General features: G+C 39.1%; 1 non-coding gene and 2 pseudogenes across 1 annotated transcript; 1 reads left to right on the top strand and 2 right to left on the bottom strand.

Moving 5' to 3' along the window:
• Positions 1 to 216: 216 nt before the first annotated feature.
• LOC120109813 lies at positions 217 to 825 on the top strand (annotated as a pseudogene).
• A 3,569-nt stretch (positions 826 to 4,394) lies between these two features.
• TRNAV-UAC lies at positions 4,395 to 4,468 on the bottom strand. Its single transcript has one exon. It is a non-coding gene; the product is annotated as a tRNA-Val (tRNA).
• A 1,783-nt stretch (positions 4,469 to 6,251) lies between these two features.
• LOC120109814 lies at positions 6,252 to 11,712 on the bottom strand (annotated as a pseudogene).
• Positions 11,713 to 15,309: the final 3,597 nt, after the last annotated feature.

Raw genomic sequence — 15,309 nt, 5'->3', positions numbered from 1 at the left:
GCGAAGAGAACGGTGAGATGATCTTGGTTTACAATTACATGGCTCATGGCACTCTAAGGGAGCATCTATATAAGAGCAGCAAGCCTCCTCTGCCGTGGAAGCAGCGGCTGGAAATTGCATCGGAGCAGCAAGGGGACTTCATTACCTTCACACTGGTGCTAAGTACACTATAATTCATAGAGATGTGAAGACCACCAACATTCTCCTGGATGAGAAATGGGTTGCAAAGGTTTCAGATTTCGGGTTGTCGAAGACCGGCCCGATGATGAATCGGACCCATGTCAGCATAATGGTGAAGGGAAGCTTCGGTTATTTGGATCCTGAGTACTTCAGGAGGCAGCAACTGACTGAAAAGTTTGATGTCTACTCCTTCAGTGGTTCTCTTTGAGGTCCTGTGCGCAAGGCCAGCACTGAATCCAACTCTCCCGAGGGAGCAGTCAGTCTTGCAGACTGGGCCTTGAATTGCCAGAGGAGGGGAGCTCTCGGCAACATCGTCGATCCGAATGTCGAAGGGAAGATCGGTCCTGAGTGCTTGAAGAAGTTTGCAGGGACTGCGGAGAAGTGCTGTCTGACCAGGGAGTCGACAATCCTTCTATGGGCGACGTGCTGTGGAATCTCGAGTTTGCTCTCCAGTTGCAGGAGAATTTTGAAACAGGGAAGCCAGTGACAGCTGAAGCTCCTAGTAGCTCAGAGTCAGCTACTAGCGATGGTGACTTCGGGAGCCACAGCCCAGCGGCCATTGGTGGTGGAAGTGAGGTGAGTGTGGACTCGGATTGCCAAAGTGATAGCGTGGTGTTTTCCCAGCTCGTCAATCCGAAGGGGTGATAAGAAAAATCTCTAGCTGCCGCATGGATGAATAGCTCTAGAAAATACTACTTGGCGAGGGACCGGCATTTAGGTTGGTGATTGCGAAGGGATTAACAATAAAACCACTTCTGCCTTATGGTTCTTTGAAGGGTCTTCCTCGGTTTGGTTGGTTTGTTGACCGTTATATTTTCCTTCTAATGATCTATTTTATGTATAAAGGCAGGCTCTTTAAACCGATAGCAATTGGCAAATGCTCATCTCTTGATCATAGGTCTGCGACATTTATGTTTTTCTAATTGTTGCTAACTCTTTTTGCGAAAATATTTGATGGAAACTTATAGTTTTATATCATTTATTCTTAAATTATGCAATATGTTCGTGGTAATCATATCTAACAAGACTTCTTAGACTTATTATCCTCATTCAGCATAACGACTAGGACAAACTATTAGAGCATCCCCTATGAGCAGTGTAGCATAACTCTTTCTGAGAAAATATTTGATGGAAACTTATAGTTTTTTGTCATTTAGTCTTAAATTATGCAATATGTTCATGGTAATCATATCTAACAAGACTTTTTAGACTCATTATCCTCATTCAGCATGATGACTAGGACAAACTATTAGAGCATCCCCTACGAGCAGTGTAACATAACTCTTTCTGAGAAAATATTTGATGGAAACTTTTAGTTTTTTGTCATTTAGTCTTAAATTATGCAATATGTTCATGGTAATCATATCTAACAACACTTCTTAGACTCATTATCCTCATTCAGCATGATGACTAGGACAAACTATTAGAGCATCCCCTACGAGCAGTGTAGCATAACTCTTTCTGAGAAATATTTGATGGAACTTTATAGTTTTATGTCATTTAGTCTTAAATTATGCAATATGTTCATTGGTAATCATATAGAATAACACTTCTCAGACTCATTATCCTCATTCAGCATGATGACTAGGACAAACTATTAGAGCATCCCCTACGAGCAGTGTAACATTTCAGCTTTTATTGGCTTTTGAAGTAGTAATGATTTTTTTTTTTTGTTAAAGGGAAACCAAAGGAAAATACAAGTTTGGGCTATTAATATGAAAGATGATAGACTTGCAAAAGGCAAAGTTAGAATGATGGTATCATGATGTTGAAAGAAGGAATTATGTTTCCTCTTTCCGGTTTAGGTTGTTTGAAACATTCACAATGTACATCATACCGTATTTCTTAATTATATTTTTTTTTCTGAGAAATAATTGCTTATTCTACTTGTGGATGAAGGAAAACACCCCCTGCCGGCCATTCTTTTATTTATTATCTGCAAGAAATTATATGAGCAGATTAAATGCTTATATTTTACATTTGTTTTCTTCATTTTGAAAAATGACAGGCTTAGTTTAACATTATCAGTAGTTTACCTCTTCTGAAAATGATGGTTTCTAAGATAAATAACAGATTTCATTTAAGCATCCACGATTTTGTGGCTACCTTTTATCTTTATCTGAACCAAACCATAAGTACCTCATGCACCATGATTCTCATTTTTTTTATCTATAAGTAATTTACCAGATCCACTATAAACATTAAATAGTAATGTGAATTGGCAATCCTATTTAGGAATACTTGGCGAGAGTTGGCTAGCTGGAAGCTATTTTTTGGATTCCTTAGTCTTGTATAAATATCTAAGATCTACCAGTGAATAACCACTATGAGACTAAATACATGCCCATATGGATCCTCATATTTCTCCCTCCCGTTTAAGCTTTGACATCCTCGTCCCCAATAGATTCGTGCTATATAGTATCCCCTAGTTCATATAAGTTATAGATCGGAATCCATTCTGATACTATTTGATATGAATATTCAAAACCTACCAAGCGAATAATCAATGTGGGACTAAACACACGCCCGCGAATTTTCATACTCTAAAACTATAACTTAGCTCTTGTTGCATAATATGATCCACAAATTTACCACCTCGGCATTCTCAGGCTTTGTACTGAAGGAAGAAGGGGGATTGGTGGGACCACTGCAAGGCAACTTTTGATATATGAAACAGCATTGATGTCTTTTTTTTTTTCAAACCTTGTTTGACACAATGAAAGATGATATCCGCATGTAGAAAACAAAAATGAGATAACTAGAAGATTTATTATGGTAATGAAGAACTAAGAATGTGCAAAATGAAGATACAGAAGTTTAAATCTGGAAAAAAGATGTCCTTCTTGCTTTTCCATGTCTCCATAGGCAAATAAGTTGTCAGTTGGTTTTTTGTTTCATTTGATTCTGAGATTTGGCTCTCCTGCACTTCTATGTTGAGGATCTGTTGCCTTCTATTCCTCCATATATAAATAAGTTAAATAAGCAAATAAAATGGACTCTTAGTCTGTTTCTTTCTTCCATTATAATATCAATTTTCACTAAATGAGTTGATTATTTTCTTTTTAAGAATTGTCTCCCTTTACCCTCCCCTTAGCCATTGAAATTTTGCCCTGTGATCCTGAATGTTCAGCTCTCCCCTTCCATTTCATAAAATAGCTAGATTGTACTGCTAACCCTGCATCTCAAATAACTCCATGCCATGAAATAAGATAGTGATTGCATGTTCGATTAAAATGGATAGAGAGGATGATACTAAAGGTTCATCCACCCCATCAATCTTAATCCCAGTATTAGACAAGCGACATATAATTCGATACAATTTAATAAACCATGGAGATTATGCCCACTTGCACTAAGTCTATATAATTAAGTGTGCATCATTCTTTTACAAGCAGTTTTAATCATCAATTCAACAGATAAGCAGCTGTAGTGGATCCATATCTAATTTTAAATTTGTGGATTTTGACATGTTGGACGTTATTTGCAGAAAAAAGAAAAGAGGCCTTATTTGCTTGAACATATATGACTACTCTGGGGATTCTTCTGCTTTAGAATATAGTATATCTTAACGGTCATTAAAATACTGGGTTGAGGATCCCCAATAATATTTTATAAACTATGGATTAAGGACATCCAAGCTACCTTTTGAATTTGAGAAGTAAAGAAATAAAAAAATAAATCTGATGAAAATTACAATTGAGTGAAAATAAAAAATAAAAGTAAACATTAAGATCATAATAATTGAGTACCTTTTACCCAAAAGATCTGATAGATAAAGAATTTAGACTTGACAATTATTTACACAAGTTGATCTGCATCATTCTTTTATAACATGTTTTAATCATCAATTCCAAAGGATAAGCAGCTACAATTGGATCCATATCTAATTTTAATTTGTAGATTTTGACGTGCTGGACTTTATATGAAGAAAAAAGGAAAGTGGTCTTGTTGTGCTTAAATAATTGGATACTTTGGATATTCTTCTGCTTCAGAACATAATATATCTTCATCATCATTAAAGTACTGTGTTAACGATCTCCAATAGCATTCTATAATTGATAGATTAGGGACATCCAGGCCAAAAGAACAAAGATGAAAAAAAATAAAGAAAATTAAAATTGAGTGAAAATTTAAAAAAAAAAATAAAGATCAGAAAAGGAAGGTAAATAATGGTGAATGAAAATAAAATATAAAATTAAAAAAAAAAGTTCAAATGGTGCTGCCCAGGTTCGAACTGGGGACCTTCAGTGTGTAAGACTGACGTGATAACCGACTACACCACAGCACCAGATATTTTATTGTATTTAGTTTATTACAAAAATATGTTAATCTATTGGTCAACATATGCAATAGAATTGCGATCACCTATATGTTAGAATGATATTTTAAGATTTTACCAAGTTCATAATATCCAGAGGTTGTGCAGTAACATAGTTTATTTACTTGGCTTTTACAAGTTCAATGTTCAAATATATGGTAACGGTGTATACAGGGGACCTTTAACCATCCCAAAGATGGGTCCATGGTAAGTGTTAGGACCTGAAGCATTTCATTTTCAATTAATCATATTCAAATCTATGGTTAAAATAATTAATGTTTCTTATATTTCTATTAATTTCTCTCTATTGATTGCCTCGGACCTTATTTTCTCAGTCATATATGAAAAAGGTCTTGCTATACTTCCATTCCAATCTCCACTTTCTTTGAGCAGATGCAAACTCCATAGTTTGGCTCATGCCTCACTCCCACCACAGCTTCTGTTAATTCACTTCTCACGAAACGTATTTCTGATGAAAAGTCTGAAGAGATTAATCAAGTAATCTTATATAATGCACAATAAAAACTGGCTTAGAGTAATGGTTATCCATAATGGAGGCTTTCCTTTTAGCCCTAATCTTACTGGGGTTTATTTCTCTTAGGTCTTGATATCAGCAATGATCGCCCTTGATTTCCATTTTAACCTCGAGATCTGATTCACCAACAGGGCTTAGCCCAGTGTCTGCGGGATTTCTCCAATTGGTAGAAAGTAGTCACAACGTGAATTTAAGACCAATAAGCAAACCTTGATGAGCCACCAAACCAACAGAAAATGAGAATAACTTGTTACAATCCCTTGATTGCATCTTCAATGATAGCTCCAGATAATGTAACTGTTACTTCATAATACTAAAGCAAGATGAGTCTCAAATGCTAAAAAATTGATCAAACAATAATAAAAGGCAAATCTGCTTATTTAAGATAACAATTCAGGAGTCAGTTTTCCTTTCAATCAAAATTTAATCCTCCTTTTCCAACTTTTCCAGGCAAGTTACTATATGTTATTGGTGAACAAAATTTTCAAAGAGACAACATACAGATTGCAGAGGAACCATCAAATGGTTTAGTTTTAAACATGACAACTGAGAGAGAAGTGACTACTTACAAAAAAAGGGCAAAGCCAAGAGGGAAATGGATATCTTCAAATTTCTCCATTGATGCTTCTTTCTTTTTGAGCTCTTGGTTGAGAAAAGAGCTGATGTCAGGTTACAAAATGCACCTAGAACAGAAAAAACCCGAAATTAACTGCCCTACTTCCATCCAAGTTCTTGTAGAAAAGCAATGGGATCACTGATGCTGCTTTAATAAGCTGAAAGAAGCCACCCATACCCAAATAGAAACCCACCCTCACCATCTTCTGTTCAGGCTGCACCACCAACTTAAAAATACTGACATAAACTGAGTCAATTTACAAAATAACAGCCACTTGTAACATTACTTCAAAAAAAAAAAACCCCCACCAGTTTTTGGAGTGGGAAGGAGAGTAACAACTGCAGTTATCAGTAGCACTCAAATATAAAAGCTTATAACCATCAGTCAGTACAACTTATTAGGTTGGCCATCAGAAAATGGCTACAAACAAATTGACCAAACACCAACGGATTGCTTGCAAGCAAACTACATCAAAATCAATATTTATAGTAAGATTAACAATAAAACACTAAGGATGCCCTACCATATGGGAACAAAGGCCAAAGGAACAAAACCAACTGTAACAACAAATCCTGAAGCTAAAACAGCTCAAAAGCTCTATTCTTATTCCTGATATTAGAATTTACAATACAAGTCAATTCAGAAAGACTTCTAAGAGTTTTGCAGTTCAACTCTAAGGTGCACTGCCTCCCCAGGTCCTCCCAACGTCAGGACAACACCTTGTAGATCGCTGTTAAGCTTTGCTGGTTGGGCTTTGGCAACTTGGTCTCGGTGAGCCTGCCGCCCATGATGCCCACACTCAGGCAGCACAAAGGTCGTCGGTTGTGGATGTGGCCTGATTTGGATCGGAATGGCATGAGCAGCAGCAGCTGAACAATGCTGTGAAACAGCAGCAGAGCCTGTTAGACCTTGAGAATGTAGTGCAGACCTTGGAGCTGCAACACCTATTCCCTGATCATTGCAGTTCCGCAAGAAACAACAGATATTAGGAATGGCTGCACATGACTTAGTTTTATTTTATATTTGGTAGACAGGGAGAATATATCTTACTGGAGAAAACAAGACGCCTCTGAGAATCTGGCCATTAACATAAGCAGTCATGAGGTACCCAGAGTCAAATGCTCCATCCACCATGCCATGAACCTCGGCTCCAATCTGTAAATAAACAGATCAGAATTGCCGCACGCACACACATACATATACATATATATATATATATATATATATATATAAATAGAGAGAGAAGAGAGAGAGAGAGAGAGAGAGAGAGAGAGATTTTGTTGAAGAGGTTGAATTGTTGCAACGGTGGCCTACCAATGGAGAACAGCAGGCCTTGGCTGTGGCTTTTGATCTACAGCTAGAAATGGAACTTCTTGCTTTGCTTTGGGAGCAGCACGAAGAAATTGTGTTGTCTTTGGCTGTCCGGGGTTCTCCACCGAGATATGTCCATCCAAAATAGTCCTTTGAACACCATTTAATGGCTCCCTCTGAGGATGTTGCTTGAAGTGAACAAATTGTTGAGAGGCCAAAATCGAGTCGTTGGCAGAAGTCGACAATTTCCTGACAGTATTTTGCTCTTGATCAGATTGTGAAGGAGATGAGTGCTGAGAAAGCGAGAGAGAATGTTCTTCTTGTTCTGATTCAATCTCCCACACTCTAGCATCTCCAGTTTTCCTCCTTTTTGCTTTCATATTATCTGAGGTGAAAACAAATCTTGCATATGAAACTCTGCACCTGAACAATGTACTCATTTCAATGTAGAACAAGGCTTACCCAAACCACGTAAAAGAGAGTTCCTTGGTTCTGATTCCACTTCGCGAGATCGCTGACAAAGCTCTCCATTTTTCAGAACCACATTTTTCTGCAGTACAGTTAAATACAATAGCTAAGTTTGCGAGTAAAATGATGAAACAGAGTCACTTCATGTTATTAGGTTTCGACACTTGAAATCTTACCAAATCTTCCATTCCTCTACAAAAATTCCGTTTTTGTTGATTCCAGTGGTTACCAAAAATTTTGCACATGGAAATGTTGTAACGACCATTAGGGTGCTCAGACCCTAACTGCAAGATCAGCAACTCATTGAGAGGGCGTTCATCCTCTCCGCATCTGTTAATGCAAAGCATAATTATATGAAGCATTGAGACACCAAAATCATATTGACCTCTTCAAACTATAATGTATAGGTATTGCATCAAGAGACTTACCCTCCATATATAGCAATATCGTTGCCCATGACTACAGCAGTATGAGAAAACCGCCCTTGTGGTTGTTGGCCACGAATATCAAGTTGTGCCCATAAAAAGGTGCCCAAGTCGAAAACCCAAACATCATTATAATATTGTTTATCACCTACTCCACCGATAATGTAAACCTACATTACAAGGGGAAAAAATTGATGAGCTTTTTCTTTCAGAAACCACCAAACAAAACTTGCTGACTTCTCATAATTCACTGGATACTAGCCTTAGTCCCAATATTGACTGCCGCATGACCTGCTCGGACTCCAGGTGAAGATCCTTGAACTGCCAACTGTAACAAAATATAATTATCATGAGATTCTAGAGCAAAATTCACTTGTTCCGGCTCTATTTTTAGCAGAATAGCCTAAAACAGAGAGCATGACCAGCGTCGTAGCCAAGTGAACAAGCTTTGCCACTTGGCCAGCTAGAAAAAATGTTCCTTTTTAAGCATACTTCTACAATGCAACTATAGTGCTTTCCTATGTGATTCATTAGGCTATCTGTTGGAGGATAGGACAGCAATGCAGGCATAAGAAGGCACTTAGAATGATAATATGAATCAGCGAAGACATCACATGAATCTCTAGAGCAACATAGTCTCGCTACGATCATCCAACAGAATGAAGATTCAGTAATTTCTTGACCAGATAGAATGAAAATATAGTGATATCTTAGGTGCCTTTTTCTGAAGAGTAGTGCGACAACCTCAGACGGGATTGCCCTGCAGCTCAAGTAACCATATGTGATGGCTGATGATAAAGTTCAAATCAGGCAGCTGACTATAAATCTTCTAACAAAGTTTATGCTGCTTTACACGAGCATGACAGCAAAATGTCTTATTCAAAATGCCAATATAAATAACTGGAATGCCAAATCCAGCACCATGCTAGAAATATGAAAATTCAACAATTGCACTCCCATAGAAGGATTCAGTTTCTGTCAAGCTAGTATTGAAATCAATTTGGACACTGGTGAAAGAATTATATTATGAAGTTATATAAATGGTAATCAATATTCAGAGGTTGATTTTGGTTATCCTTTTAATGATCACTTCAACATATTACCTCCATCCATCCATCCTTCCCACTCTCACTCGCTTTGTATTGAGATACATGCTAAACTTAGCAATTGTTGACATTACTAATCAAACTATATACTGCTAGGCAAAGAAACTCGCATAATAAGGCATGAGTTAATAAAGAGATAATTACAATCCCATATGATACACATGATGTGCCAGTGAGAGGTGTTTTTATTTGTAATCGTTTTGGTTATCCATCCAATGGATCCAATGGAAAAAAACATAAATATGGTACAAAGGATGTTAAGATGAGAAAAAGATGAATAATCCTTACCCTTGACCAAGTCATTGTGTCCAAATCAAATATATCAACTTCCCCATGATAACGATCGCCACAATCACCGCCATAGATAAGAAGCTTATTGCCGATCTCAACTGCAGTGTGGCTATCTCTTGGTGCAGGGGGATCACCTTTCACTTCCAGAGAAGTCCATGTCATGCTCTTCAAGTCTAGTATATGAACATCATTCAAGTAATTTGCTTCCCCTTCTCCGCTTCCCCCAAATATAACCAGTTTATCATCGCCTACCACTGTGGCAGTGTGGCTTTCACGTGGTGAAGGTGGGGTGCCTCTGCAATTGGGTTTGCTCCATCTTTTGTCCGCAAATCTAATATATGAAGATCATTTACCTTCCTCGAACCATTTGTACCTCCTAATACCACCATCTTGTGCCCTACGAGCGCGGTGCTGTGGCTGTCTCGGTTTTCCAGGTTTTTGACCTGTTGTAACAAGGGAGCTCCAGGACATGGTATCTAGATCGAGAAGTGACGACATCACTAAAATGTAATCCACCACAACAGCCCTGCAGGAAAAGAGATAAAAGTGTTCATTACTTGTACAGAATAGAAACTTAATTAATATCTGCTTGTGTATCTCTGATAGCAGATTAGGAAAATGTATAGAGAAGCCATGTTATTTAAAGAAGTTGCACGAACAAAGGTATCATACTCCCTCTCACCATGGTTTCTTATCTCTCTTCTCTTTCTCTTTCTCTAAACTTTGTGTGCCAACCCTGAATCTAACACCTAGAAAGACCTCTGATTCCTCCTCTTCCCTCACCTTTTTCTACACTTAAGAAGAAAAAGAAAAAAAGTCACCAATCAAACACAATTTCTTCCTCTACTAGAACTTTCAACTGTCCCAGCTCAATGAAGTATTTAATTTAGTAACAAAAAACACTGATTTTTAAAAGAAGAAGAAGAAGAAGGAAAAGAAAGATAAGTAAACAGGGCTTCCAGCTTACTTAGTAGACATCTAGCAAACCTATTCACCAACCGTTTGCATTAACTTAACTTTAGCTACTTTTTACAAGATAGCAAATAATCCAAATTTGAGAGGCTAAACTGATTTTTACTGAGCTTATGTATCAGAATGCACGTGAACTCAATCGATCTCGATGGCCAGTATGAATATTGAACAGATGACGAGAAGAGGGAAGACAAAAGTAATGGCACAAATAACGCTCTCTGCTAACATAAATTAATTTTGTTTATGATAGCAAATACAGGACATCATTCCACCAAAAAAAACTAAAAAAAACATATATATAATATATTATATATAAACAGATCTAGCAGAAAGAAAAAAGGAAATAAACTCAACCTCAAAGCAGAGTTTTAACATATGTCAAAAGCTTTGTTCTCACCAGAAAGTTCTTGTATTAATTATATGATAATAAGATGAAGGATGGGAACTGGGGGAAAAAAAGTTTTTTTTAAAATTTACGAAACATGTAGAATCCCATCTCTTCCTTCAAGAAGAAAATAAAAAGAACCAGGCTAAGAACCGAAAAGGGTGGTCTACCTCGAATAACTTGAAAAAATAAGGTATATTAAACTCAATTCCCTATATACAGTGCAGAATATCTGACTAAAGCGGGTACGAGCTCTAAGAATAACACTATAAAAATAGGTAGCAAGACCAAAGTTCAATAGACTGGGATGTAAAGCATCCCTGGCTTAACTTGCTAAATTAAGTGCATTAAACTCAATCCGCAGACACAAAAGCACCAAAATAAAAACTAGAAAAAGGTAAAAACTTCAAAAAGCCTGAAACTTTTGATGATCATGAATTTTTCTTTCCCTTAAAATTCTAGGGATAAAATGTGGAAGCTAATAGAAAGGACCTCACTCTAGCAAGAAATACCATATCAAACATCAATAGAAAAAGAAGACGAAACAGGCAGCAACCAAGGTGTTCACTTCATACTTACCCCAAAAAAATAAACAACCCCTTCAAAGAAGCAGGCTGAGTGCCCCCATCTCTCGGGAGGGTTGAAGCCCACCACCTTTGGGTAGAGCCACATCGCCTTCCTCCTCTTCATCACGTCCATACACAGCGATCCCATCACCCCGAGCAATACCAATAATGAAAAAGAAAGCACTCCGAACCCTCCTAACAGCAGTTCTCAACACCACCTTGCTGTTGATAAGATTGGCAGGAAAGAAAGAGAGAGGGAGGAAGGTTCAAGAGGGCATGAGCAAGGCTAGTGAGATACAAGATATCACCGTCCGATGGACAAGAAAAGATGGGCGCTATCATCTCCAAACTACTGTGTCAACCAACAAGACACAGATGGTGGTGTGAAAAACATCACGGAGGAAGTAAGAAAGAGAGAAGACCCAAGAAACCACCTTTCGAAAGATAACAGATAGCCTAGAAGGGTACGAAATAAGGCTAAGCTCGGGTAGGCCTCTGAGGAATGTTTATAGCTGCGGACTGGTATAATATCATCGGAGAGCGACATTACCGCACATAACATAGAGCATAGGCATGGTGGCCAGAGGGAGAGTATGGGGAGATGGAAAGGGAAGTGTGGGGTAGTGTGTGCATGGGAATGTGTGAGGTGTCACAGAACCTTTCAATGTCTCACTCTTTGGTTTATGTATCTCCCCTCCTTTCCCTTCCTTCAAACCTGTCTAACTGAAAATGATGGGAGGTGGGAGCATTGGGGTGTGGGAAGTGATGGGAAGTGTGTCTTGGGGTTTGGTGGGGTGGGTTTTCAATAGTGAGAGCCACAGAGACGAAATTGGTGTCTTTGGTGCTTCCTTTCCTTGCTTCCATTTATTCTAGGAACTTGATAACAAACTTTTCTGCTTGTTTAGATGCACTTGTTTCTATATCAGTGAAAAATGAGCACTTGCTGTACCCAAGGAGAGTGTATTTAGAGGGTCCTTCCCTTGGATGGGGATCAGAAAGGGGAATAGCCTTGGTGTCATAGGGAGGGTATTTCTTTCATTATTGATATGGAACTAGAGATGTCCCTTCTCGAGGTGGCCTAGCGAGCTTAGCTTTGCTTCCCAACTTGGGTTTAGATTCGGGGCTTTGGAAACTGAGAAGCTTTTGCCTTCTGTCTCGATAGAGGAGAGCGAGCAGGGTCGCGCAAATTCTCGTACTCACGGTTTCGATCTTACCAAGTGGATTTCTGGAGCTATTCATGCATTGGGGAAGAGTGGACCAGAGATTTGGGCCCAACCAGGAAAGGCGAAAAAATAGCGACACGTGGCCTGTTAGATAGTGGGACCGCTAGTGAGGCTGCAAATGGCGCCAATTTGCAAGGTGAATTCCGTGCTTCGATTGGCTCAACGTCATGGCGCGGGAAATTGTACTAAGAATGTGGCCAAATTTTTCATGCTCGTTCGCTTTCTAGGATCATCATTTTATGATCCTTATCATCTTAATCATTGATTTAAAACAACATTGATTGCAATGGAGCAACTAAGATCCATCCTCAAATCTTGAAAAGCTTGCAGACCTTAAACTCATTCATTGAAGATATGGATAATGCTAACCACCTATAAACCACTTGTCAGGTTGCAATCATATTTCAATTTCTTAGCGTCGCACTAGAATTTTTATCTCTTTCATCATCTCTATCTTTTGCAAATGCTTTTTCCATTTAAAATGTTTTCCCTTTCATTGGCACGTACGAGCGATGTGGAATTGAACAGATACGCGACAGATTCTTTACAATACAAGCTTGAGGGACTTTTTGGAAAAATTGGGTATATTATATGATAGGTTGAACATGCTAAAACACATTTAAGTTGAAGGTCATGAAACCCATCCGGAGAAGTTTACTTCGCACGGAGAGATATCACACAAGCCCTCTAATTTTGTTCATTCTTATCAGGCTACTAAACTAGTCTCTTAGATCTGTTTTGCCAGAAATGCTTGGATTTTTGTTGGCGAGAGCAATTCTTCATCGAGGCTTGTTGCGGAGCGCTCAGGTATAGACGGCAGAAATTATCCATGCAAACCCATGGTATAAGCCTTTGATAGCTCGGGACAACTAGAGCTCTATCTTTACTCATGTAGTACCTCGAATAGTATTTTTTATTTGGGAGCTCCACCTTTAAATTTTCTCGAGATCAACTTCGATTGATGCATGCGAAATAATGGCAGAAGAAGAGATACTGGCTTCGTCATTAGAAGCCTGGATTCCAAGATAATTGTTACTGGTGGTTGCAAAATCTTCAACACCTCAGTTTGGAGACTGAGCTGAAGGCAGGATGGGCCAATCTGGGTCATATTTGGCGTGTGTTGCAGGCCAGAGTAGCTATACTTGACTGGATCTAGGGTGGCACTAGCGGCGTGGGAGGATACTAGGTAGTCCCGTATGTGATTAATCACTCTAGAAAGGTCCTATAGATTGGAAAGAGAGAGTTGCTTATAGCACTTCTTAATTTGTTGTTTTTATATTTTGTTAAAATTATTTGAATCATTCCTTTTACAAAAGAAAAGAGGAAGAAATAATTAGGCTCTTATTTCAAGGTCCAGAGGGAAAACTGAAGGGGATATATCATAAATACAGTAGGTGAAACCTGGAGCCCACCTATTATGTCTGGTTATTGAGACAATTCCAACTCCAAACACGTCAAAACCTGCTCCCCTCAATCACCTGCCCCCTTTTCAATGGGTTAAGGCCTAAAATGACAACGTGCAACACTAATTATTCGAGCAGGACAAGGGCTAGCATCATAGAGTTTGGATACGCCCCGCCCTTCCGTCAAATCACAATCATCCACCAGATCCTCTTGCCCATTGAGATCGACCGTGCATGAGCAGTACCCGGCTCATGTTATTAATCACCCTTACACGCCATGATCCAAAATCCTAGCATGCAAGCGGGATAAAGTTGGGAGCCGGCAGGACAATTCGATCCCCCCACGTGAGTCTCACGTGCTTGGTAACTGCTCTTGGGTAAACGGTCGGACCCGAGCATTGCGGCTTTCCCCACCGCGAGAGAGAAAGAGAGATAAAGAAGGCAGTCTCGTGAGGAGCACGGAATCTAATGGCGGTACGTCGTGGCTACGCTGCCGAGCCGAGCGAGAGCGAGGGGCGGGGCGTTTGAGGCAGCGGCAGCGTAACTCACGGGGAGACGCATCCCATCTCGCAATCGCTACGATCGAGTGGATGTTTGGACTTTGGATAAAGGCGGTAGCGCATCGCTTTCCGGGATTACATCGTAACTTGGAAAGCTCAAAGACATCTGATTGCTTTCAAAGCAAATCAGAGCAAAGTATAATACAACCACCGCGTCACTCCTCTCTTTCTTTTGCTTTGTTTTTTTCCCCACCCGACGCGGAGAGAGATGACGATATCCGATAGATAATCTTGGCACCATCTCTCGGGATTCTCTTCCTCACGTCAGCTGAAGATCGGAGTCCCGTGTTTTTTTATTTACTGTGATATATTATATATATTGCTGATGGCGATGGGAACCTGATGGCCCAAGATAGCGCGTAAATAAAGGCCGTCCGATTAAATTGAAACAATGAGAAAGCAGAGCCTCCTTCTAATCCGGAAAGATCGCAGAGACTCTTAGGAGGTCAGCAGCCGCGTCCCGAATGATGAGCGCTTTTAAGTAAATATTACTTCGAGTCACCTTGAATTTTTTTTTTTTTTTTTGAGGTTTGCTTACCTAGGTCGAAAACTAGTTTATTGTTCAAAATTTTAGAAAGCCCTCAAGCAAGTTACTTTGAGTGCTTGGAATTTTACCATGTGCACGTCTTTTTGTTTTGTATGTTGATGGTCAATCTATTCACTTTCAGTTGACCAATAGCAATATAAACTAAGTTATTAAAAAATTGAAGGTTGTTTTTAAAAAAATGCTGGGTGCTGTCTAATAGCGACCGACTAGGTGGCTTCATTCGCAGCCTACCATGCTGGAGACTTTATTTGGACCGATTACGTGGCGGTGCCTCACGATTTGTATTACCTTTTTGTTACTGATTCTATTGACTGTATCCATATTCGACATGTGTGGAGCTGCTGCATTGTGAAAAAAAAGAATAGCAGTAAAGTCATGGGAGAAAGGTTAATTTTTACACAGG

This window comes from Phoenix dactylifera, unplaced genomic scaffold, assembly GCF_009389715.1.
Source record: "Phoenix dactylifera cultivar Barhee BC4 unplaced genomic scaffold, palm_55x_up_171113_PBpolish2nd_filt_p 002866F, whole genome shotgun sequence".
Classification (NCBI taxonomy): domain Eukaryota; kingdom Viridiplantae; phylum Streptophyta; class Magnoliopsida; order Arecales; family Arecaceae; genus Phoenix; species Phoenix dactylifera.
The sequence above is the reverse complement of the archived record's forward strand: the minus strand, read 5'-3'. Positions and strand labels throughout refer to the sequence as shown.